This window comes from Cervus elaphus, chromosome 27 (assembly GCF_910594005.1).
Source record: "Cervus elaphus chromosome 27, mCerEla1.1, whole genome shotgun sequence".
Taxonomy (NCBI): domain Eukaryota; kingdom Metazoa; phylum Chordata; class Mammalia; order Artiodactyla; family Cervidae; genus Cervus; species Cervus elaphus.
The window spans coordinates 46,272,355-46,295,691 of record NC_057841.1 but is presented as its reverse complement, the minus strand read 5'-3'; the positions used below and the strand labels follow the sequence as shown (position 1 = coordinate 46,295,691).

Below are 23,337 nucleotides of genomic sequence, written 5' to 3'. Positions count from 1 at the left end.
AGGTCACTTGTATTCACACCCAACACTGCTGTTACCGTTTGCCATATTTTGTGAAACGCCTAAGACGCAAGCCAAGCAAAACATCAGACTTCAGAAACGCCTTATTATTCTCTCCATCCACTCCACCATCCAGTCCCCTGAGGCCAAGAAACTTCTGAACCCCACCGCACTTCCTTGTCTCTAGTTGAGCCCTTAATGGCACACAACAAATACATGAGGACTGTCTGAACTAAAACACTCAACGTCGAGCACTTCTTTTTTGGTAGCCTATAAGGGAAAATTTTGTTTTACTGAACATTTTCCAAAATTTTATCTCACTGGCTAAAAAGTACCCTAATCAGTTAGGCCAACAGACTTTGGGGCAATATATCCCTGGTAAACAGGAAACACCCTAAGATGCAGCCTCTCCTTGGGACACCGTGTCTCCACCTCAAGCGTAACAAACACAGTGTTCAAAAATAAAACTGTAAGCTTAAGGATGCAAGAAAGGGACTTCCCTGGTGGTACAAGGGCTAAGAGTGTCCTCCCAATGCACTGGGCCAGGTTCCATCCCTGGTCAGGGAACTAGATCCCACATGCCACAACTGAAGATTCTGTGCACTGCAATGAAGATCAAAGATCCCACATGCCACCATTAAGACCTGGCATGAAAAAAAAAAAAAAAAAGACCTGGCATGGCCAGATAAATAATTAAAATAAACATTTTTAAAAAAAGAATGGAAGAGAAAATTAAATTGGTCATGAGATGACACATTTGTATTCCTCAGAAACACTGCTTTGCTAAAATCCAGGATTCTTAAAGATAAACCACATTTACACTTAATGTGATGCTCACTGCTCAGGAATCCTAAGATATGAGCTGCTGCGGTCTGGAACAGAGCAGCTGTGACTGAGACTAGGCCAGTCTGCCAGGGCTGCCCTGGGAGAAAGAAGGGCTGGACCTAAGGTGAGGCAACAGGTGCCAAGGCCCCACAGATATGAGCCGGGTCCCTATAGCTCCCGCCACTTGCGTGCCCAAGCAAGCCTGCAGCTGCCCAAGTCACGGCCTATCCAACCACTTCGCTCCATCTGTAAAGGCCTTTGCCATGACTAATCAAGTTCTCAGTAATATTTGTTGAGTGAATGAACAAAAAGAACGAAAAAAACCAACAACTGATTTTGCTTTTGAATGCCCCTCCTGGTGGACGAGGTGCTTTGCTGCTGACAGTACTGTTTATCGTTCTGTTTCCTGGAGCACATGAGACTGAGCCTGAGTCAAGAGGTGTGAGGACATCTGTGAACACAAACTGGCTGACGGAGAAGGAGGAACAAGAGTGTTCACGCCACTGCTCACACGTACTCTCCAGAGGGATCCAAACTCCATCCAGGCTTGATACACAGTCCACTGCCTAGAAACTGAGAAAATATCTCAGAGTTTAGTTAGCCTCAGGAAATTAAAATCCCTGTGTGGGTGGACTCTCAGGGGCCGAGATGCAGAGCAAGGCCTCTGATGTGCCCACTGGTGCTGGCACTTGACAGTCCTTATGCAGACTGTTTCCTTTTTGTGGCCTACTGTAACTTCTTCAAATAGATACAGCATTTGACTTCAAATTAGTTTTATATCTCACTGTTTTGCTGCTGCCCACAAATAAGTAGATGCTGAGATAGGAGAACACAGACTATAAACACAATCAGGTTAATGAAAAGCTTGCTGCTACAAATTCTCCAGGGAAATGGGACCAATAGGACACACACACACAGAGAGGAGAAAGATTTATTATGAGGAACTGGTTCCACAATTATGAAGAAGTTCCTCCCTCTGCCATCTGCAAGCTGCAGACCCAGGGAAACCAAGATTGTCAGAGGCTTGAGAACAGGTAGAGTCAAAGACCTGAGAGCCATTAATGTCAACGCCAGCCCAGAGCAGGATATCACACCTGAAGCAGGCAGGCAGGAAGCAGAGGGGCGAAATTCCCCCTTCCTCTGCCTTCTGCTCTCTGCAGGCCTTCAATGGACTGGACAACGTCCACCCACAGCAGGGAGGCCATCTACTGAGTCTGACTCATCTGGAAACACTCTCACAGACACATCCAGAAATATTTAATGTGAGCACCCCTTGGCCCAGTCACACTGACTACAAGCTAAACACGTTAAGCACTCCAAGTATTAACACTTTTCTATGGAGAACCATGGACAGGAAGGAAGCCCAGCTCCTCTAACTCTGTGAGGATCATGGGACTAAGGCTGCTGAGAATCATGAGGAAACAAACTCCCGCGGTCTGATGATCGGTGGAAGAAATGGACTCCTCCATCACAACTGTCAGGACCTCACTCACTCCTACAGCCACACACAGTGACGAGGATTCCCCTGGGGCACAGTCCCACCCAGTTCATGAGCCCATCACATCTACCAGTGCATAAGAACCGCACGACTGGACACACACAGGGCCAAGAGCCAATCTTGTGGTCCTAAACTGAACACAGAGAATGTCACTGTGGTTCACCCAGAGGAGGCTGCACCTCCACCAAGACCCCCAACACTCTCATAAAAGGCTAGACAGAGTGTGTTTCTTCCTGAGGTGACAGGAAGCCTGTTCTTGAGCATGATTCTTCACCCCGAGTAGCTCAAGCACCAAACTTCCTAAGGAAGAGTTTTCATCTTGTGGTCAAGCCAAAAGACCCGTTCTTTCTGTAACTCTATCTCTGCAGCCATTCCCGCAGCTCAGGACTGGGTAGGTCTGCAGGTAAGCAGCACTCTCCAGGACAGAGACAGATGGACCCCAAATGGTTTCACCTCATCTGTCTTTCCCTTTGCAAAGTGTTACAGTGGACGACTAACTCTCAATCCCGGTCTTATTTATGCTTTCTCCACTGACAACTCAAGTTCCCAAAAGATGGAGTCAATGTTTTTCATTCAACTGTAAATCAAAGATAACATTCCTGAAGAGGGTTTGAAGTTAAGTGATTAGAGAACTAGACAAATAACAGTACTAAGTCTTACATATATTTACACATTTATGAATCCTTGAACAGTTCAATGTGCTGCAACCTATGATCCTTTTTACACTGTAAGAATCATCACAGACAGCAGGACACGCCTCATGTCCTCTCCCATCGTCTCAGTTTACCCAGCCATATGACATCGACAAAGGAGAAAATGAACAGAATGTGATTGTTTGTGGCTATGCTGGGCCTGCATTATGGTAAATGGGCTCTCCTCAGTATGGGGACCTTAGTTCCCCAACCAGGAATCCAACTTGTCCTCTGCTTTGGAAGGTGGATTCTCAACCACTGGACCACCAGGGAAGTCCCAACAGGATATAATTTAAGTCCCTATGAGAAGTTATCAATATGCCTCTGGAATGGAGTTCCTGTATATATACAATATATAATATAGTGCAAGCTCAGAGTGTACTTAAAACAACTACTAAACAGTTCAGGTGTTAGGACCCTCACTACAATGTAGAAAACACCAGGCAGCACAGCATCCTGAGTTGCCGCAAAGCAGAACAGAGCCCAAGTTCCTCATGAGGTCTGACTGTGTTTTTAGCAGCCCCCACCTGCCAAAATGCCAAAGTGGTGGCTGCTGTCTCCAGCGCTTCAGTTCTCCTGCCAAAGTGCCATACTTGTTCACTTTTTCCTAGCTGGTGTCTTAACTGCTTCTATGCAGGACAGTTATGTCAGCGAGTCTTAGTGCTTTGTTACTGTCACCATGGTTGCCAGAAGTGTTATTATGACCTTCAATTCACCTTGTAGCAATGGTTTCTAAAGCACTTTTCATGGGTAGTCACAGTACTGACTGATTCCTTTATAGATCCTTTTTTTAGATTATTAAAACTGTTACTATTTCTGCAATATTTTAGTGTGAAATAGACAAAGTTGTATAACTGATCCTACTAGCATCAATTAAACTTTCCTCTGCTAGAAACTCAAGACAGTTTTAGTGTAAACAAATGCTAATATGGATGGCCACATAAATCTTTCCATTTCAATAATCTCTTGTCCTTTAAAGAGAAATGGAGTAGACCTTTATTGATGTGATTTCGGCTAATGACAGGAGATGGTTTAAAAAAAATCTTTTTCGTCATCGGAAATTGAGATCAGGGCACTTGCCCATTTTATTCTGGGGTATATTCTACTTACATACAATTGAGGAATTGTAAAACTCAATATGATTCATCTATAAAAAATTCAAATTGCTACAGAAGCAAATCTTCACTTCAAAATGTGAGAGAAATATAAACTGATCATCATTCCCTTTCCACCCCCTTCACAGAACAGAGTAAACATTTTGGAGATAACAGTGATAGTAACTAGTTATTTATCTGATATAAATATAAATCTGATATTTATCTGATATAACTGGTTTCTTGGTCTATATCAGATTTTCTAGAAACTCAACCGATTAAACTGATATTAGCTATACAGGTACATTTTTTCTTAAACTCTGCCTCCTTTGATACAGGTTTTTACCATATTCTCTGCACTGAACCAATGACAACAGTATTACTTAACTGATCTCCTTTGAATTTTTCTTAATTGCAAGAGGTTTATATTAATTACTAGCATTTCCTCTGAAATAAATATTCAATCATCTGATTTTAACCTGGAGTTATGTCCACTCCTCATAATACACATTTCTCAGTTTCACACGAGATCAAAATAAAAACAGTAGTAAGAATTTGGGTGCCCCTTCCACAATGTGAGGGCAGATGGTGTAGAAAATGTAAGAGCTCACTCAATAAAGTCAAGTCTTCACAGTCGGGACTTGAGACAAGCAAGTAATAAGCATGCTTCTTTATCCAAAAGATGTCCCCACTCCCTCACCCACCTTCCTAAGATAAGCAAGGGCTCCTTTCTCACATCTTTATTTATGAGACCCAACCCAGGAGATACAGAACACAAGCCCCATTTTATCCTTACCTTTGGTAGCACATTAATAAAGTATGTTCATTAAAATGGAAGCAACCTATATGTCCATCAGCAGACATATGGAAAAGGAAGCTGTGGTACATATACACCATAGAATATTATTCAGCCATTAAAAAGAATTCATTTGAATCAGTTCTAATGAGATGGATGAAACTGGAGCCCATTATACAGAGTGAAGTAAGCCAGAAAGATAAACACCAATACAGTATACTAACGCATATATATGGAATTTAGAAAGATGGTAATGATAACCCTATATGCAAAACAGAAAAAGAGACATAGATATACAGAACAGACTTTTGGACCCTGTGGGAGAAGGCGAGGGTGGGATGTTTCGAGAGAACAGCATCGAAACATGTATATTATCAAGGGTGAAACACATCACCAGCCCAGGTTGGATGCATGAGACAAGTGCTCAGGCCTGGTGCACTGGGAAGACCCAGAGGGATCGGGTGGAGAGGGAAGTGGGAGTAGGGATCAGGATGGGGAATACATGTAAATCCATGGCTGATTCATGTCAATGTATGGCAAAAACCACTACAATATTGTAAAGTAATTAGCCTCCAACTAATAAAAATAAATGGGGAAAAAAAAAAACGCATTTGTGAAAGAAGAGTTATTGCAAAGTTCCTGAGTATTCTCAATTTCCAATGTTAGAACATCAACAGTGAAGTCTTTCCAATTACATTTAGAGATGAGGTGCGTTTCTTTTTCTTCCAGTTTTACTGAGCTCTCATTGATAAACGGGGTGAAATTCTTAAAAGTACTTCTGAGTAGTTTTAGAGAGAAAGCAAGATACTAAGGGAATTTTGAAACTCGGAGTTCATTGGCCAAAATCATCCAAATTGAAGGCTGATGATACTGTGCACTGTCTCAGGTGATTTCTGAGATGATCTATACAAGGGTGACTGTGAGTTGCAACAGGCCTAAGGTGTCCAGGTATAGACAGGAAATACTAGGGATAATGGGCATGCCAAGGGGACAGTTTCTAAGGCTGTGCTGACTATGACTAGTTAAAATGATACACAGCACTAAATGTTAAAGCTTGATGTCTGTTTTCTGATAGCTCATGAGAAACAGACAAAAACCTGACAACAGAATCGACCTTCATCACCGTAACAATACAAAGCAAGTTATGTATCTGTTGCCTTTACACCTGTTCCAGGAGGCCAACCCTTGGATTTGTCCGGTGTCTCTGGGGTGATTGCGCCTCATGCTGACAACCCCAGATCCCTCTTCCAACCCAGCCTCAGCCTGTGGTCTGACTGACCTCCAGCCTCTCACACCAGGTCCTCCAGGCCTGTCAGCGGAGTTTCATGCTGCGATCCCCACCTCCTAGCCCACCTGTCTCTGCTCACTTGTCTCCCACTTACCCAAGCCTCGAAGTCATCCTGTGTCTCTCACTGGACACTCACGGCCTCTTGCCACAGGGCCCTCTCCTGTCACCACAGCCTGCTCAGCGTCTCTGCCTTGAGAAGCCTCCTCGCTCTTCTCCGGGCTGCTCTTCTCAGCCTCTGTCTCTTCCTCCACTCACCCCTCCCACGGCTCCCAGACCCAACTTCCTCAACTAATGACACCTTCTTCCCCAAAAGGTCTCCCCTACCACATAACAACCTACACACAACATTTAGATACTTGGGGTCTGGCCCTCACTTTCTTATTCAGCCTTCTGTTTCTCACCTTCCTTCCCAAGCCACCTCAGCCCCAAGCATATTCACCCTCTCATGGCTGTGCCTCTCGCTGAGCCTCCGCCTGTGCCCAGACGGCTCTCTCCTTCCACGTGTCCACCTGCAGACACACAGCGTGCTGTAGGCCCCACTTCACGTGTCACCATCTCCGTGAGGGGTGTGCACAGGCTTCTGTGCCTGGGCCCCTTGGGTAGCACATGCTGAGCACACAGCAACGTGGACTGCAACCAGGGACATGACTGCAGGTCTCTTCCATCAGACCCCCTGTGCTGCAGGGCCTGTTTCCCAGCCATCTCTGAGCCCAAGCCCCCCAGAGGGCCCAACACACAGCTGGAGCTCTGAAGTGGGCTCAAGATGAACTTTATCACCAACACTGCTCGTCATCCTGCTCACGTCCCACTGCTCCTCTTCCAACGGCAGCTTTCTGTCTTGGTGACAGAGCATCTTCGCACCCTTGTGAAGCCCAGGTCTGCCGAGACGGAGACAACTCCCTGTACTTCACCATGAGCATCACCCTTGATCTGCCCGGGTGTCCCCTGCCCTGAAGACAGGCTCCTGAGGGCGGGCACTGCTACTGCCACACGAAAGCCTTCCTATTGCACAAGATCGCTGTAAATCATTACAGTAAAGAGCTCATGGAATTCTTAATGCACTATTATCCATAAAAGACCACAATTTTACATGCTTCCAATCTTCAGGAAAAACAAAGAGTCTGACCAGAAAATTCTGCAATTTTTCCATTTTTTTCACATTTTTTGTCAGTTTCCCTTATCAGCAGCCCTGACAACACAAGAGCAACTTGTAGGCCAGGTGGGTTTTTCCTGGAAGTTGGCCCTACCTGGAGTCTTGTCTAAAGAATAATGCTTCACTCAGAACATGTATGAGAGGCCTGCTGATATTATCATTATTAAATGATATTACCTCTAAAATATTATAGGATAATAAAGGACCACTCCCAACTCTTGTTTATTTGTGGGTGTTAAGTCACTTCAGTCATGTTCGACTCTGTGCAACACTATGGACTGCAGCCTGCCAGGCTGCTCTGGCCACAGGATTCTCCAGGCGAGAATACTGGCATGGGGGGCTGTGCCCTCCTCCAAGGGATCTTTCTAACCCAGGGATCAAACCTGAGTCTATTATGTCTCCTGCACTGGCAGATGAGTTCTTTACCACTAGTGCCACCTGGGAAGCTAATTTTAAGAAGATCACCTCCATACTTAAGTATATCTTTCTTTTGGATTCCTAATGGTGTCTTTTTGCCTTTTCATACTGTTCATGGGCTTCTTGAAGCAAGAATACTAGAGTGGTTTGCCATTCCCTTCGAACTGTGTGCTGGAGAAGACACTTGAGAGTTCCTTGGACAGCAAGGAGATCAAATCAGTCAATCCTAAAGGAAATCAACCCCAAATATTCAATGGAAGGACTGATGCTGAAACCAAAGCTCTAATACTTTGGCTACCTGATGCAAAGAGCCGATTCTTTGGAAAAGACCCTGATGCTGGTAAAGATTCAGGGCAGGAAGAGAAGGAGGTGACAGAGAATGAGACGGTTGGATGGATTTACCAACTCAATGGACATGAGTTTGAGCAAACTCCAGGAGACAGCAAAGGACAGGGAAGCCTAGAGTGCTGCAGTCCATAGGATGGCAAAGTCGGACACAACTTAGCAATTTCATAACAATAGCATCTAATTGAGAGTGTGCTTTTAAAAATAAATTTTGGAAAAAATAATTTGGGGACTTTATTTTTAAATGAGGATACCCAAAGAACTGAAAGCAAGGACTTGAAGAGGTGTTTATGGTCACAGAAGCACTATTTCCAACAGTCAAAAGACGGAAGCTACCCAAGCGTCCATCGACAAACAGATGAACAAAATGTGCTCTATACATACCATAGAATGTTATTCAGTCTTTAAAAGGAATGAAATTCTGACACTTGCAGTAACATGAGCCTTGAGAACACTATGCTAAGTGAAGTGAACCAGTCACAAAATGACAAATACTCCATGATCCCACCAGTACCAGATCTACAGCAGTCAAGTTCCTAGAGCCAAAGAGCAGAACACTGGACGCTAGGGGCTGGGGTCGGGGATAGCAGTCAGTGGTTGATGGAAACAGAGCTCGAGGTTTTCAAGATGAAGACAATTCTGAGGATGGAACTGCACAACTATGTGAATGTGTGAACGCCACTCAACTATACACTTTAAAGTGGTTAAAACATACTGTTTTCCCCAGTAGCACGACCATTTCTCATTACCACTAGCAGTGCACAGTGTTTCAAACTGTTATATATTTTCTACCATATTTTTTGAAAAAAGGGAGCAGAAGAATGTTTGAAAACCAGCTAAAGATCAAAAATTCGGTAACTGACTTAAATACCACAATACTAAGTGGTAACAAGTTCTTAATGACAACTCGAAAGCACTCTCATATCTTGCAAAGCACTAAAAAATACTTCCCATACCCACCCAGACCCTTAAAACAACTTTTCTCAAATGACTTAAGAACCTGAGCAGATTCCCTTATCTTTACAAAGTCCACAGGGGTACAAAGAGATGAGGAGTGAGGTGACAGGGCATGGCAGCTGCCCGACTGGCACCAGGGAAGCAGAACTGCCTGCCCAGTCACTGCCCTGGGCATTCGGGAATCAACTCACGCAGAGAACTCAAGAGAGCCTACATCATTATTATTCTCAGAATGTAACTGCTCAGGTAAACTATGACAACAGAATAGAACTTCCATCTCAAGTAGCAGCTGTGGAACTTTTAAAAAGCAAGCACAGAAGCAGGTCATGTTTGGGACAAGTCCTGCCTGCTCTAATTTGCCCTGGCTCCAGGGCACCCCGACATTCTGCTCTGGAAGAGAGGTGCCCAAGTAACATTCCTGGCTCCTCCAGCTCCACTCACAGACTCCACACAAACACTTCTGCTCCCAGTGGACAGTGCGGCCCAGGCAGCATGGGTACCACTCCCATCCTGGCTGGGGCACTCTCACCCACCTTGTCCTAGGGCAGCTGTAACACTTTGTGTTTGCAAGTCATCGGCATGATTCCCAGTGATCCTGTCCCCTCAAGGTGACTGGCCACTCAGAAAAAACATGCAGAAGCGGGCACCTCTGAGCAGTGCCAAAGCTACGGCGAGCAGTGGAAGTGCAGGTGAAGTACCTGTCGCCTAAGGTTTCCTCCATGCCCTCTGACAGCTGCTGGCCTATCATAATCACCCCTGAGAGTCTCCAGAAAAACTGTAGAGAACATGGTACAACAGACCCAGCGAAAGAGGGGAAAACTGCTGATTAAATGTCAGACTGAGGGGCTTCCCTGGTAGTACAGTGGTTAAGAATCCACCTTGCAACACAGGGAACACAGGTTCAATCCCTGGTTCGGAAAGATCCCAGATGCCAAGGGGCAACTAAGCCTGTGTGCCACAACTACTGAGCCCATGCTCCAGAGCCGGGAGGCACACCTACTGAAGCCTGCATGTGCTCCACAAGAGAAGCCAGCACAATGAAAAGCCCACACACTGCAACTAGAGAGTTGTCCCTGCCCACTGCAACTAGAGAAAGCCCACGTGCAGCAGCAAAGACCCAGCACAGCCAAGAAAGGAAAAAAAAAAAATCAGTAAAAGTTTTTTGTGGTTTTTTTTTTAATGTCAGGATGAAGTCACAGACCCCCAAAAATGTGCAAGCAGCCAGGCCCCCTCCCAAGTGCCAACCTTGCAAAGGTAATCAAGCACTGGCAACTGGCCTTTGGCAGGAACCACTCCCAATACAATGTTACAGAAAATTCAAGAAAAAAGCCCACAAAGAAAAACCCCAGCAGATGCAGGTCCCCTCTTGTGTTGCCACATAACTTATAAGCGGACATCCTGCCAACACCTCCTCTCCCCACACTCACCACATTTCCAAAATGACTTTTCCAAGTTAACTGAACTTTACCTCACCTTTACGGAGATCAAAATCTTACTGAGAATCCCATCAAAGCCCTGGCCTTCTCTACAGTAACAGGCACAATTTCAAAGAACTCAAATTCCTGGGTCCCCTGGGGTTAAAAATCTCTGTCCCAGTGGCTACCTCTTTCCATTTCCTTCCAGCATTGACCCTGAGAAACACTGGGAGACCCACCTCCATCTGTAAGAATTACATAACTAACAAATTTCAAAAATCCCTGAGGGCCCCTTCTGAAGGAGTGGCCTCCCCACCCCGCTGAGATTAAGACTCAAAGGAAAGCCTGGGACCTAAAAAAAGAAAAAAAAAAAAGACTCAAAGGAGAGGCCAGCTCACAGGGACCAGGAGGTCCAGCCAGCAGACACACAGCAACCCCAGAGGATGTCTCCCAGATCACAGCACCCACGCCTGGCACCTACCCTCGCACAAGCACCCGTGTGACTCTGTGGAACCGCTGAGGCTCCATCTGCTCCAGCGGCATCTGCTGCCACAGGCAGGTCCCCACAATAGCCTAACCTTGGAGATCACATTCACACATGAGCACTGTTCACCCGGGTGATAGCTGCGGGGGGAGGTGGGAGGGGGGGCAGGCAGGCGGGTTGGTGGGGGGTGCAGACAGACAGGCACTGCCTCTACCCTGCAAGGCTGCTGGAGCCGCCTCAGCCACACACACAGACCAAGCCCACAAAGCCAAATCTTTGAGCTGCTGCTGAGAAACCCATAAAAAGTAATGCTATTTCTAACCTCCTCCACCATGGAAAAATACACATGCCACCAAGCAACCCAGATTCTCTAAAAGATTTATTTTTATACTCTCCTCCACACCCCCCCCCACCTTTACCTCCCCCACAAAAAATTTAGGTGTAACATTTGCTAGCTTTTTAGCAGTTTGACACTGTGCTAGGCATCGACTGACGAGGTTGTTGTGTGTTTTGATTTAACAAGAAACATAAAGGTGTTTTTCTAAGTGTCTCTGAATGTCTACTTGATGAGAAAACAGTCTAGTTTAACAACACAAGAACAGCACCCAATGCCCAGGCAGAGTAAATGCTCAATCTCCCAGGCCACAGGCAGAGATGGCTGAAGCAACAGGACTCTCCTCCCAGTTTCTAGAAGTGGTGTCTGCCTGCTGGCCTTCCCCTTTGCCTTGCTGGGTCTTCCTCCTTACCATAAAGCATCCCTGATGCCCTTGATGAACTCTAGTAGCTTTTCTCCATGCCACTCTTCACCTTAAAGTGGAAGAATGAGGGGAAAGCAGTGAGATGGGACTCAAATCTGAGTCCCCTGATGCTGCACACATGGCTTGGCGGGGGGAGGGCGGGTAGGGAGGAAGGAAGAACACAGAAGGTGGGAGAGCCTGAATGAGACCTGGAGAACCAGGAAACTCTCACAAGCCAAGAGGGACCCTGGACCAAGTCTACCTGGGATCTGTCCCAGGACACGCACCCCCGACTGCGAATCTTGGTGTCACCTCCCCTGATGACAACCTCGAAGGCCAGAGAGGCACCGAATGACCCCAACCTGACGGCCAACACTGCCTGGCTTCTCACAGTGCCAGGACATCTTGGTGCAGCTTCTGAATGACCTCAACCTAACTGTGAGGCAGAGTTTAAATCCTCCTTCAAGTTAGGGAACCCCCAGCATAAACCTTCCACAGTTTAATCTGTTTTACTGGACACTGGCAAAAACACATCTGGAGAAAGTAAGCATTCCTTCAGACAGTGTGAACAGCAGAGACCTGTACTCGGAGGTGATGCTTCTCCCAACACTACTGATCTTCTCTGATGTAGCCTGAAAGTTTAAATGTAACACAAAAACAGAAGCTCAGGTAAGGCTGCATCACCTGTATCTACAGTCATGTTCTGACTGCTGGAGCACCTCCCCACTGGGACCACACATCTCACACTGGAACTTCCACTTGGCTCCCTGGTCCTCATCATCCACTTCACATTCCACTCAGCACAATCCACTCAGTGCTGAAAGCTGACCATGTCTACGTCTCATGAAGAGGACAGGAGAAGGTACAAGAAGCTGCAATTCATGACCTGTTCACCCCCATCCCAGCAGCTCTGTCCTCAGCCAGGGCTTCAGCACTTCACCCTCCTGACTCCAGCAAGACACCTCATGGAACTCTTCAGCACACCTCTTACTCCTGAAATTGAATGGGAAGATCCACCTCCACTCTCTTTCTCTGACCCAAACAGCCATGGTCCTTGGGTAAGAGCTAGCATTTGGATGAAAAACAAGAGCTGACGTTTCATCGAGCTCTGACTATGCACTGAATGCTGAATTAAGCATCTTCACAGTAATTCCACAAAACAATTAATATCCTACATAAAGATGAGAAGACCTTAGACCCAGAGGAGGTTAGGGTTTCCCAGAGTAACAAAGTGAGTGAAAGCAGCAAGCACAGAATTTGGGCCAAAGGTCGTGTTTCCAACTATACCTTATAGACGTGATATGGCAAAGAGGCACCTGTGTTCAGATTTATCAAGGAGGTCTAAATTTTAAAACACGTTTAATAACAACCCAGACATGGGAGCTCAACCTGATTCTAAAACCAAGTCCAAAAAATTGCACTGTACAGTAAAACAAGCACATTTTGTAGTTAATGAAAAGCCCAGACCTCCCTGGGCCTTCCCAGCCCAGCAGACAGAGCACTGTGGTAATGCCACCAGTCCATTCCATCAGTATGCAGGAATGTGTCCCAGTCCAGCTGTGAGCTTCAAGGGACAGAATTTTACAAGTGACAGAGCAAGAATAAACTCCAGAACAGTCAGCTGTGAGAACCTATCTTAGGGATAAAAGCTCTTACACCACCTCAGAATCCAAGTATGTGCCTAAAAATGACCTGCACTGCACCAACCTGCTGCCACTCTGCACCAGGCAACATGCAGCTCTGCAGATGGGAATCTGCTCTTAACTCCTGTCGTAGTCAGAAGGAGCAATACAGCTTAACTTTTAATTAAAATCCATATACAGTAATGTAGTCAAGAAAAACTTTTCCATTACCAATTCTGAAAGTTGCTTAAAATAGCTGACAGAATGAGGTAACTCCATATATGGGAGAGAACTGGGTACTTATGTAGTTTGCAAGAATTATTTCTACTTCTGTCAAAATTCTGTAAATCAATCACAGAATCACACTCCTTAGGGAATCAGTCCAGTGGTGTGCTCAGTTACCCAGCAAAATTCTACTTAAAAACAGTTCCAGGTTTTGGTGGGTGAAGTCAAAGAGGCCTACATCTGAGATGACAACAAGAAACTACACTGTGCCCACACCCTCTACGGCTCTGCTGGAAACGAGCTGCGATGTTCCACCTCAGGCTGGTGGTCAGTGTGCCACATTGTAGAAGAAAAACAGTGCACCTCAGCAACACTCCCCATGTCAGGGAAGGTAAGGGATTTGCCAACATCACACTGCCCTGGCAGGTAATGAGAACTTCAGGAACAAGAAGTGCTCCATCGGTGACTGACCACCCACAAGGCCCTTGGCCTGAGTGCCCCTATGGAAGCGTACCCTGCCCTGGGAGAGACTACCAAATGGGCTCCATGTTTGCAGATCCCTGATGGTGAAATCCACTCAGCAAAGAACTACATAGGAACTGCAAGCCACACTGACTCAGAGTGTCTGTTAAGTACAGCATGCTTCTGAGCACCTTCAATTTCAGGAAGCTTCCAACTTGTGAAAAGTCCATGTAAATCGAAGGGTCTGTGTGCCTCAGTAAGGAAGCACACTAAATCCTTCCCGATTCTCCAATTGCCTCATCTACTTCCAACAACCACCATGAATAAGAAGGCTTGCATGAGCTCTGAGAGCCTCTCCATCAATCATTCCATCTGACAAAAGGCTCACTGAACTACTCCAAGCTAGCAGGCACCACTTCCAGTCCTGGAGGAAAAAACAAGTGGAAGGGAGGGAAATTCTTGCCCTTCGAAAGCTTACATTCTAGTAAGGAATACGGCATAAACAATGAGTCATGCCTGGCACATAAAAATTTAGGGGGAAGAAAATCTTATGTTTTATAGAATTTTTTTACTTTCCTAAAGAGTCTCATATTTCTTCATTTGAAGTTCTCCACAGCTTGGGAACTAGGGAGAAGATGAATCATTAAAATACTTAAGAGTTGATGAAACAGAGGCACACAAAGGTGAAGAGGCAGACTAAGGCAGGTAGGCTGCTCCTGGCACCACAGTCCCCTCTCCCCAGTGCCTTCACTGACTGTCCCCCATGAGGGCTGGCTCTGAGGAGGCATCTAAGCCCCTACTTCCAGATGCACCAAGGTCAGGCCACTCATACCCCGCCCTTAAGAAGTAACACTGGAACAAACACAGCAGATTAGGAGGCCAACATCCCATTATGGTACAGATCACATCAACACAGAGAAAGGAAAACCTGCCCACTGGCTGCTACAGTAGCCGTTTTGAGTGCACTACACGCCAGGTGCCATAGGAAGCACGGTGGCTCCTCACGTCCCACAGCAATCCCAGTATTACTTCCATTTTACAAAGTTGGAAACCAAGCAAAACAAAGAATTCAGAATGAGAAAGAAAAAATCCCACTTCTCACCAATCTTAAATGTTTTTAAACATCTGGGTATTAAATGCTCAGGCGGAGCAATAAAGACAAATTGAATAGCAAGATTATTATTTTTCTTCAGATATTCTAGTAAATCTAGAAACATTCTATATACATTCACAGCCCACTGTGAATAATACTTGGTAATACTTGGGTATTGAAAAAGAAAAAGTCCCATTTAATCTGATACCATGCAACTTTCCTTCAATCCCAGTTACACTGGGAAGATATTAATAGTTTTTGTACCTCGGAGTTGGGACCACATTCTTGAGAGGGACACCATCTCATAACAGTCAGTAGTGTAGCAAGCTCTGCTTCACAAACAGTATCAAAGAGAAGAGTCTCAAGCTCTACTCACCTTTTTAAGCATAAGCTATATGAAAACTGATGTCAGTTCCTGAAAACAGTCCAATGAGGAGAGAGCACTTTGATGTTACCGACATGGAGCTTGAACTGCTGAAAGGAAAAATAAAGAATTCCAGTGAAACATTTCTTGGCTTCCCTTAGTGAACCATCCCCTTCCCCAAATTCCAAAAAATATTAGAGAGGACTTCCCTGGTGGTCCAGTGGTTAAGAAGCTGCCGTTCAATGCAGGGGACACGGGCTTAATCTCTGGTCAGGGAACTAAGGTCCCACATGCTGCAGAGCAACTAAGCCTGCACAATGCAACTACTGAGCTCCCATACTCTGGAGCCTGCCTGCCACAACTAGAGAGTCTACGCACTGCAACCAAGATCCCACGTGCCACAACTGAGACTCAAGGCAGCCAAATAAATTTTTTTTAAAAGATGCCCATTTAGAGGCTTCCCTGGGACTAACTGGTAAAGAATCCGCCTGCCAATGCAGGAGACATGGGTTCAATCCCTGACCCAGGAAGATCCCACGTGCCACGGACCAACTAAGGCCATGCACCCGCCACAACTATTGAGCCCGAGCTCTAAAGCCTGGGAGCCACAACTACTGGCCCACATGCCACAACTACTGAAGCCCGTGCACCCTAGAACACATGCTCCACAACAAGAGAAACTCCCCTCAATGAGAAGCCCATGCAATGCAACTCGAGAACAGGCCCTGCTCGCTGAAACTAGAGAAAAGCCTGCGTAGCAACAAAGACCCAGCACAGCCAGAAGTAAATAAAATTATTTTTTAAATATATTTTAAAAAATACTAGAGGACTGTCATAATAAAAGGCACAAACACCAAAATGAATAAAACTAGCATCAAATAATAGAGAGAAGGAAGAGAGAAGCCCCCAGCACACAATCTGGGGTACACGGCATGAACTGGGGATAAACTCCCCCAAACAGCTCTTCAGCAGCCACAGGGCGACCAGGCTCTCAGTCTCCAATCAAAGGACACAGACTTGTTTCGTCAAAGTCACAGGCCTTTTCTTCAATGATGGGTGGCAAACATATATAATAGACAACATCTCTATTGGACTAGGTTTTAACTGCAGAGATCCTAAATATGGCTGTAGCTTATGAACCCAAAGTATCTGTCATCCACACTGATCACTAATCCTTAATTGTGAAGGAAACAGATTGCACGTTTTTCCTCCCCTGAAACACGTTTAATTTTGTGGAAGCAACAATGACCCATGCTTAGACCTAGCTAAAGTGCTTACTTCCAAGATCTGGGTCTGCAAGGCTGTCTTCACCTCTGCCCTCCACCCTGCTGGTAGGACAGACTCCTGACTGTCTAGTTTCAGTTCACACGATCTGTCACCAGCATCCTCCTCCCAGTTTGATGAGCACACTGTCCTTCACACCATTCCAGGTCACATCAGGTGACTACCTAATGCCTGACAAAGCAGTTCCAGGTCAACTCAGTCAGCTCTGTCTCAAATGGCACAGGCACCTCTCAGCACCCAGCCTGCCAACGTGTGGGATTACATTCCTGTCCAAGGGTGAATAAGCCACCATCTGTCTAGCTTGTGTGCTGCAGCAGGAGACCTGCCCCCTGAAGCATGTTCCTGCCATATGTCACTCCTGAGTGATCAGTCAAGACTAAGACATTCAAATAAAAAATGACTGTATCCAGCCAAAGGACCCTGTGAGATTCCTGTGGACATTCACCCTGAACACACAAGCCAAATACCCCTCTATTTTTATGTAACTCCTTCCTACCAATACTGTGAACCTACAGACACTCCCTCCTGCCTTCTACTCACTGAGAGAAGAAAACAACCAACTTCTGACTTTCCTGAAGATGGTTTTATTCCTCAACTGAGACTGCTCCTGTCAGTCTTCCTGGGATTCAAATGCTGATTTCCTGGGAACACAAGTCAGTGGAATAACCAGAAATGTATACGGTGGATACAATTCTAAGGTGACTGCCAGTGAGGTCACACCTTTGCATAATTCCCTCCTCTTAAGTGTTGGAAGAATCTGTGACTTGCTTCTAACCAACAGAACATGACAAAAGCAATGAGATGTCATTCCCTTGAACTGGTTTCACTATTTAAGACTCCATGTCAGCCTACTATTAATAGAAAGTGAGGGACTCCCTTTGCAGCTCTCAAGAAGTGCACAATCATCTCTGAAGGGCCTGTGAAGGGGCCACACAGCAAGGAACCACAGGGGCCTCTAGGCACTGAGGACAGTCGCCAGCTGACAACCAGCAAAGAAACAGGAACATCAGACCTACAGCTACAAGGGATCAAATCCTGTTCACTTAAATGAGTTTAGAAGTGGATTCTTGCCCCACTCACACCTCCAGAAGAGAACACAGCTAGGCTGAAGCTTGTTTGCAACCTCTGAGATCCTTAGTATAAAACCAGCTAAGCAGCCATTCCCAGACTCCCAACCAATGGAAATCATGAAATTATATGCGGGTGTCAATTTAAGCTATTAAGTTTACAGTCATTTGTTTTGCAGCAACAGTAAATATATTTAATTTGCTAATTAAACACAGGAGTCTATAATACATGCATATGTTAAATGCACACACTACCACATCAAAACAGCTCTCCATACCTGCCTCATCCGTCCATAAACAAAAACTCATTTCTCCTATTTGAGTATGAGCTTTCTGTGGGCAAGAATGCAAATCACCATCACCCTGGTATCATCATGCTTGTGAAGAATATGTAGTACATGGGAGGCCCTTAACATTTTTTTTAAAATAGAGTTAAGTCCCCTACATAAAAACCTTCAAGTGTGCGTTCCAGCAACATCAGGTGTGAAACTGCAGCTTGCCCTCCATCTCCCATTGCCAATGATCCTTCAGCTCTACCATCTCCCTCCAGCCAGTAACTCTTGTTGCCCTTTCACTCGATGCCAGCCTCTGTATGCTAGCTGTTGTAATGTACTACTGTACTCTTCAAGGTACCGTACTGTAAGATTTAAAATGTTTTGTTTTTGTGCTTGTTTTTTGTATATTACTTGTGCAAAAAGTATTGTAAACCTATTACAGTACAGTTCTATATAGCTAATTGGTGGGGACCTAGGCTAACTTCATTGGACTTACAAACAAATGAGATTTAGAGAGTATGCTCTCAGAATGAAACTCATTTTTATATAGGGGACTAACTGTAAGCCAAATTAAAAGGGCTATGATTTGTCAATCTCCGGTTACTACAATAAGGCCAAAGCAATAGAATTTGTGCAATCCTTCAAAGCAGAACTGAGCCTCAAAATTAATTTCAAAATAGGTGGAAGACACTGAGCATCTTGTCTTATCTCCAAATGATGAACGGACAATTTCTTTGGGACTGGTTATGTCATTTTACCTGTGAACCTGAGTCACTGCTTAGTAGTTCTTCTCCACAGTTACCACTTTTGCCAAATATCCTTGCCAATTCTTGGGCATGTAGCTATTAGCTGAATGTTAAACAACAACAACACAAAATCCCTAAGAAAATTTCCAAAGTCAGAATCATTCTTAACTTTCCATTTGTATACATATTCATTCCCAACCAAAATGGAAAAACCTGTGTAGGTCAAATGCCCTGACTCTAAATCTGAAACAAAATGCTACTGTCAACTTCCTGACAACCTACTTCAAAGGTTCTTTAAGATCATTTTTTAACTGATTTTAAGATCATCATTTTAACAATGATTTGTAATTTTTAAGCAAGACATTAAGCTGTTTAAAAGTTGAATGCATAAATCATCCAGTTTCTGCTATCCTTAAGATTAAAATTAGTTTATTACAAAGAATATTGTTACTCAAGTTGTATCTATTTTACATTTTGAAAGGACTAGTATAAAAACGAGAGATTTTAAAACATTCAAGTCAGTTAAATTACTAAAGAAAGTACAAAATTAAAACTTCTTTCATCACAGAAACACACCATACTCTTCCAAAATCTATATTCAGGATCTTATTATATATTCTTACTCCCTCATAAACCACTCAATAAATCTGAAAATTATTTCCAAGATTTATCCCTGGTGCTCAACCTCTTAGGCAGCAGACTGCGCACACTAAAGCCAAGAAAAACTCAAAACACCAGTTCCATGACAAACAAGGCAGAGAATTTCAATAAACTCATCACTTCTCAGCATAACTAGCTCTCTTGGGCTTATTTCTACATGTGAAAATAGCCAGTGACCCACAGCAGGGAACTCGAGGGGTTACCAAACCATCCTCCCCACTCAGGCAGAGGAAGTACCAGGCCCAGAAGACAGAACACACCCAGCTCCCTCCACCCTGAGCTCTATAAGTGCAGGTCTTTTCCTTCTTCCCACAAAGCACAGCTCCACACCAAGCTCAATGCTTCGGAGAAAGAAGGCTGAGAATGAATAACATGCCCCAACCCAGGAAACTAAGCCTCGGGAGGGGCGGTTCACTCAAGAGAATTAATAAGCACAGGTGCTCACACAAGGTCTGGCAGCGGTCCTCCTGAACCACCCCCGATGCTGAGCACCTGAGGATGGGTCCACCTCCTGACCTCTGATTTTTAGCAATCAGAGGCTGCGGCTGGAGGCGCGAGGAGCCGGTGCAAAACAGGGCTTAGGCAGCCCTGCAGAGGAGCAGGCCGCCGGGGGCCCCTCGTACATGAAGGGCGCACAGAAGGGCACAAGGTTCAGGTCATGGGAGAAATCGAGGAACGGGCCATGTCCTTTTTAATATCTGTTTGGCTGGGTCAGGCGTTAGTTGCAGCATGTGGGATCTTCACTGCTGTGTGCGGGTACCATTCATTGCGGCACACGGAATTAGCTGCCCTCGCACATATGGGATCTTCGTACCCCCTCACTAGGGATTGAACAGGCATCCTCTGCGTTGGAAGATGAATTCTTAACCACTGGGCAACCGGTGAATGCAGAGCCACAGCCATTCTTAACTTGCACAACCTCGGTGAATTCTCTTTAACGTAATGGAAGGCTGAGGCTGGTATGAGGCCTGGCAGCGGGTCCTCTGGAACAGAGGCCCCTGAGAACAGGACGACTCCCGTGCGTGGGCAGTGTTTCGCCATCAGCAGTAGCTGCGGGCTCGTTACGGAGGGACTAGGGAAGCAGAAGACTACTCCTTTCCCAGCTGCTCGGGCCGCAGAGGAGCCCACGGGCAGCTGGACGAACTGACGCAGGACCAGGTTTCCGGTGCCAGGACCCAGCGATGGTCGCCTTCTCCCCGGGGCTGAGCTGTTCCAGCGCAAATGGCCCAGGGTGGTGCAGCTCATCGCCCACTGCCACCACCGACAAGTCCAGCCCAGGTGGCCCCTGCACAGGCCGGGCCCACGGCCAACACCAACTCCTGAGGAAGGTCGGGCCTCGCCAAGTGAACGGCCTCTGGCCTGACAGGAAACCGGACAGTTTTCCACTCTGCTCTGGCCTGACTGTCTGGGGCCGCAACATTCAGAAGCTCCTTCGTTCAACTTTACACAGGCCAGAACCACCTGTGAGGAAACCAGGCCAAAGAGCCGCGGGGCACCGCTGTACTGCGAGGTCGCGCAACAGCCAACATGGCGGCCGGGCTGAGCTTCTGAGACGTGCACACAGGCACGCACACAGTACGTACGCAGGCACTCAGGAAAGCACGCACGCACACAAGGGCGCGCGCATGCATATGACGCACACGTAGGTGCGCACGTATTTGCTGACGTGCAGCCAAGGCTTAAAGGCCATTAAGATGGAAGCTTCTGGGGCCTAGACAGAGATGTAATGTTTCAAATCTAGCAGCAACACACAAACCTAGACAGTCTATTAAAAAGCAGAGGTATTATCGACAAAGGTTCGTATAGTGAAAGCTATGGTTTTTCCAGCAGTCATGTATGGATGTAAGAGTTGGATTATAAAGAAAGCTAAGCGTAGAAGAATGGGTGCTTTTGAACTGTGGAGCTGGAGAAGACTCTGAGAGTCCCTTGGATTGCAAGATCAAACCAGTCAATTCTAAAGGAAATTAGTCCTGAATATTCATTGGAAGGACTGATGCTGAAGCTGAAACTCCAATCCTTTGGCCTCCTGATGCAAAGACCCGACTCATTAGAAAAGACCCTGATGCTGGGGAAAACTGAAGGCAGGAGGAGAAGGGGACAGAGGATGAGATGGTTGGATGGCATCACCAACTTGATGGACTTGAGTTTGAGCAAACTCCAGGAATTGGTGATGGACAGGGAAGCCTGGCATATTACAGTCCATTGGGTGGCAAAGAGTCGACCCAAACTGACGACTGAACTGAGGAGAACATGAGTTTTTGGCAAAACTAGTAAAAGCACCTTAAGGAAACATCAAAAAAGATACTGGCTTCCTTTAAGTGGTGTTCTGGTCCAAGGTGGGGAGTTTACTGCTACAACTGACCTGACCCTTGAACAATGACTTTGAGCAGCGGACCCCCTCAAATGCAGACTTTTTCCAATTTTCACTTTACAGATCTTTAAGATCACAAAGTGTGCTGGAGTAGAGGTCACAGCATAAGAAATTGAAAGGAGAAGGGTCTGAGTCCTGTTTCCACCCAAACCGTTCATCTTCCTGCCTTTGGCCCTTCATCCCCTTGTTCCTGGGGGCAGTTCGTAGGTTGGCACCCCAGCCTCAGCAGCTTGATTTCCAAACTCAAGGGAGGGAAAAAAGGCAAAGCCCGACGCCTCCAGAAAAGATCCCCAAGTGTGATGAGGACTGCAGGACATCAAGGCCCTTCTCTGCCTCAGAGCCTCCCTGTCGGTGGATGAGGCCTCCTGGAAGGGCCTCTCATCCAGTGACCTCCATGCAGCAGCCTCACTCACATTCAAATGCAGATGCTATGGGCCGTGTGGGTGCCAAAGTCCTGACCCTCAAAGGCTGGGGGAGGGCGGGCAAGCGCACAGGTTCAACGCAGGCTGGAGAAGCAGCGGCATTTTGAAGACCCGTTATAACATCCCAAACTTCCTGCCATGTACTTTCAGAAAATAAGGAGGACCTAGGTTGTTAGTTCCCTGAAAACCCAAAATGTAACAGGGGAAGCAGGACAGACACGAGCAAGCCCATCAATGTCAAGACCAGTTTTCAGAAGCCAAAGATGAAAACTGTCCTCAGTTTTTTACCAACCTATATTAATAGTTAACATCCAATAGAGACCCAGTTCTTGGTAGAGAGCTGTTCCTACTAGCCAAGTGCCTGGTCCTGGGAGGAAGTGAACACTCAACACTGGGAAGAGACTGGAGGCAGGAGGCAGCAACCCAAGAGCATCCAAGCCCACCCGAACCCCTGACCCCTGGACCAGCATCCAGCCCGCAGGTGCCATGGAGGCACCTGTGCCAGCAGACAGGGTGAGCCGGCACATCCCCCTGAGTCTGGAAGGAGGCCAGGATTTGACAGGAGTTTCTTGGGGTAGGTTCCAGAATAAGGACAGGTGCTGGACACAGTGAACATGGGCAAAGGTCCCAGAAACAAGGTCAGAGAGGTGGTGGGCCCAGGGCTTCTGCACATTCGCAGTGACTGGCTTTGACTCAAGCGGAAGGAGGAGCTTTCATTCCACATGGGCTTCCAGACTCCAACACCTGGGCCCTGTGCCAGATGCTGAAGCCATGGGAAGAGGCAAAACCAGACTCTTTCACCCTCAGTGGTGGCCACAGTCTCCATCAGTGGACTAAGTAGTGGGGGCCTGGGAGCCATCGTCCTGTGGGCTTCTCCCCACCTTTATTCACACAGATGCTGAGCCTCTGCCATAGCAACCAGAGATACAGGAAATCCTAAAGGTATCCAAACCAGCATGAAGAAGCAAACTAAATTCAAGATCATTTTAGTCTTGACTATGCCTCATGGAATTCTCAACATTTAAGTCTATCAGCAGACCCCTCAGCA

The 23,337-nt window shown here is 46.1% G+C and overlaps 1 protein-coding gene across 1 annotated transcript in view; it reads right to left on the bottom strand.

Moving 5' to 3' along the window:
- LDLRAD4 (low density lipoprotein receptor class A domain containing 4) overlaps positions 1-23,337 on the bottom strand; it is a 162,701-nt gene that overhangs the window by 113,196 nt on the left and 26,168 nt on the right. Inside the window, 1 exon segment of the mRNA XM_043888917.1 lies at positions 15,477-15,574. The gene's annotated coding sequence lies outside the window, so the exon portion shown is untranslated.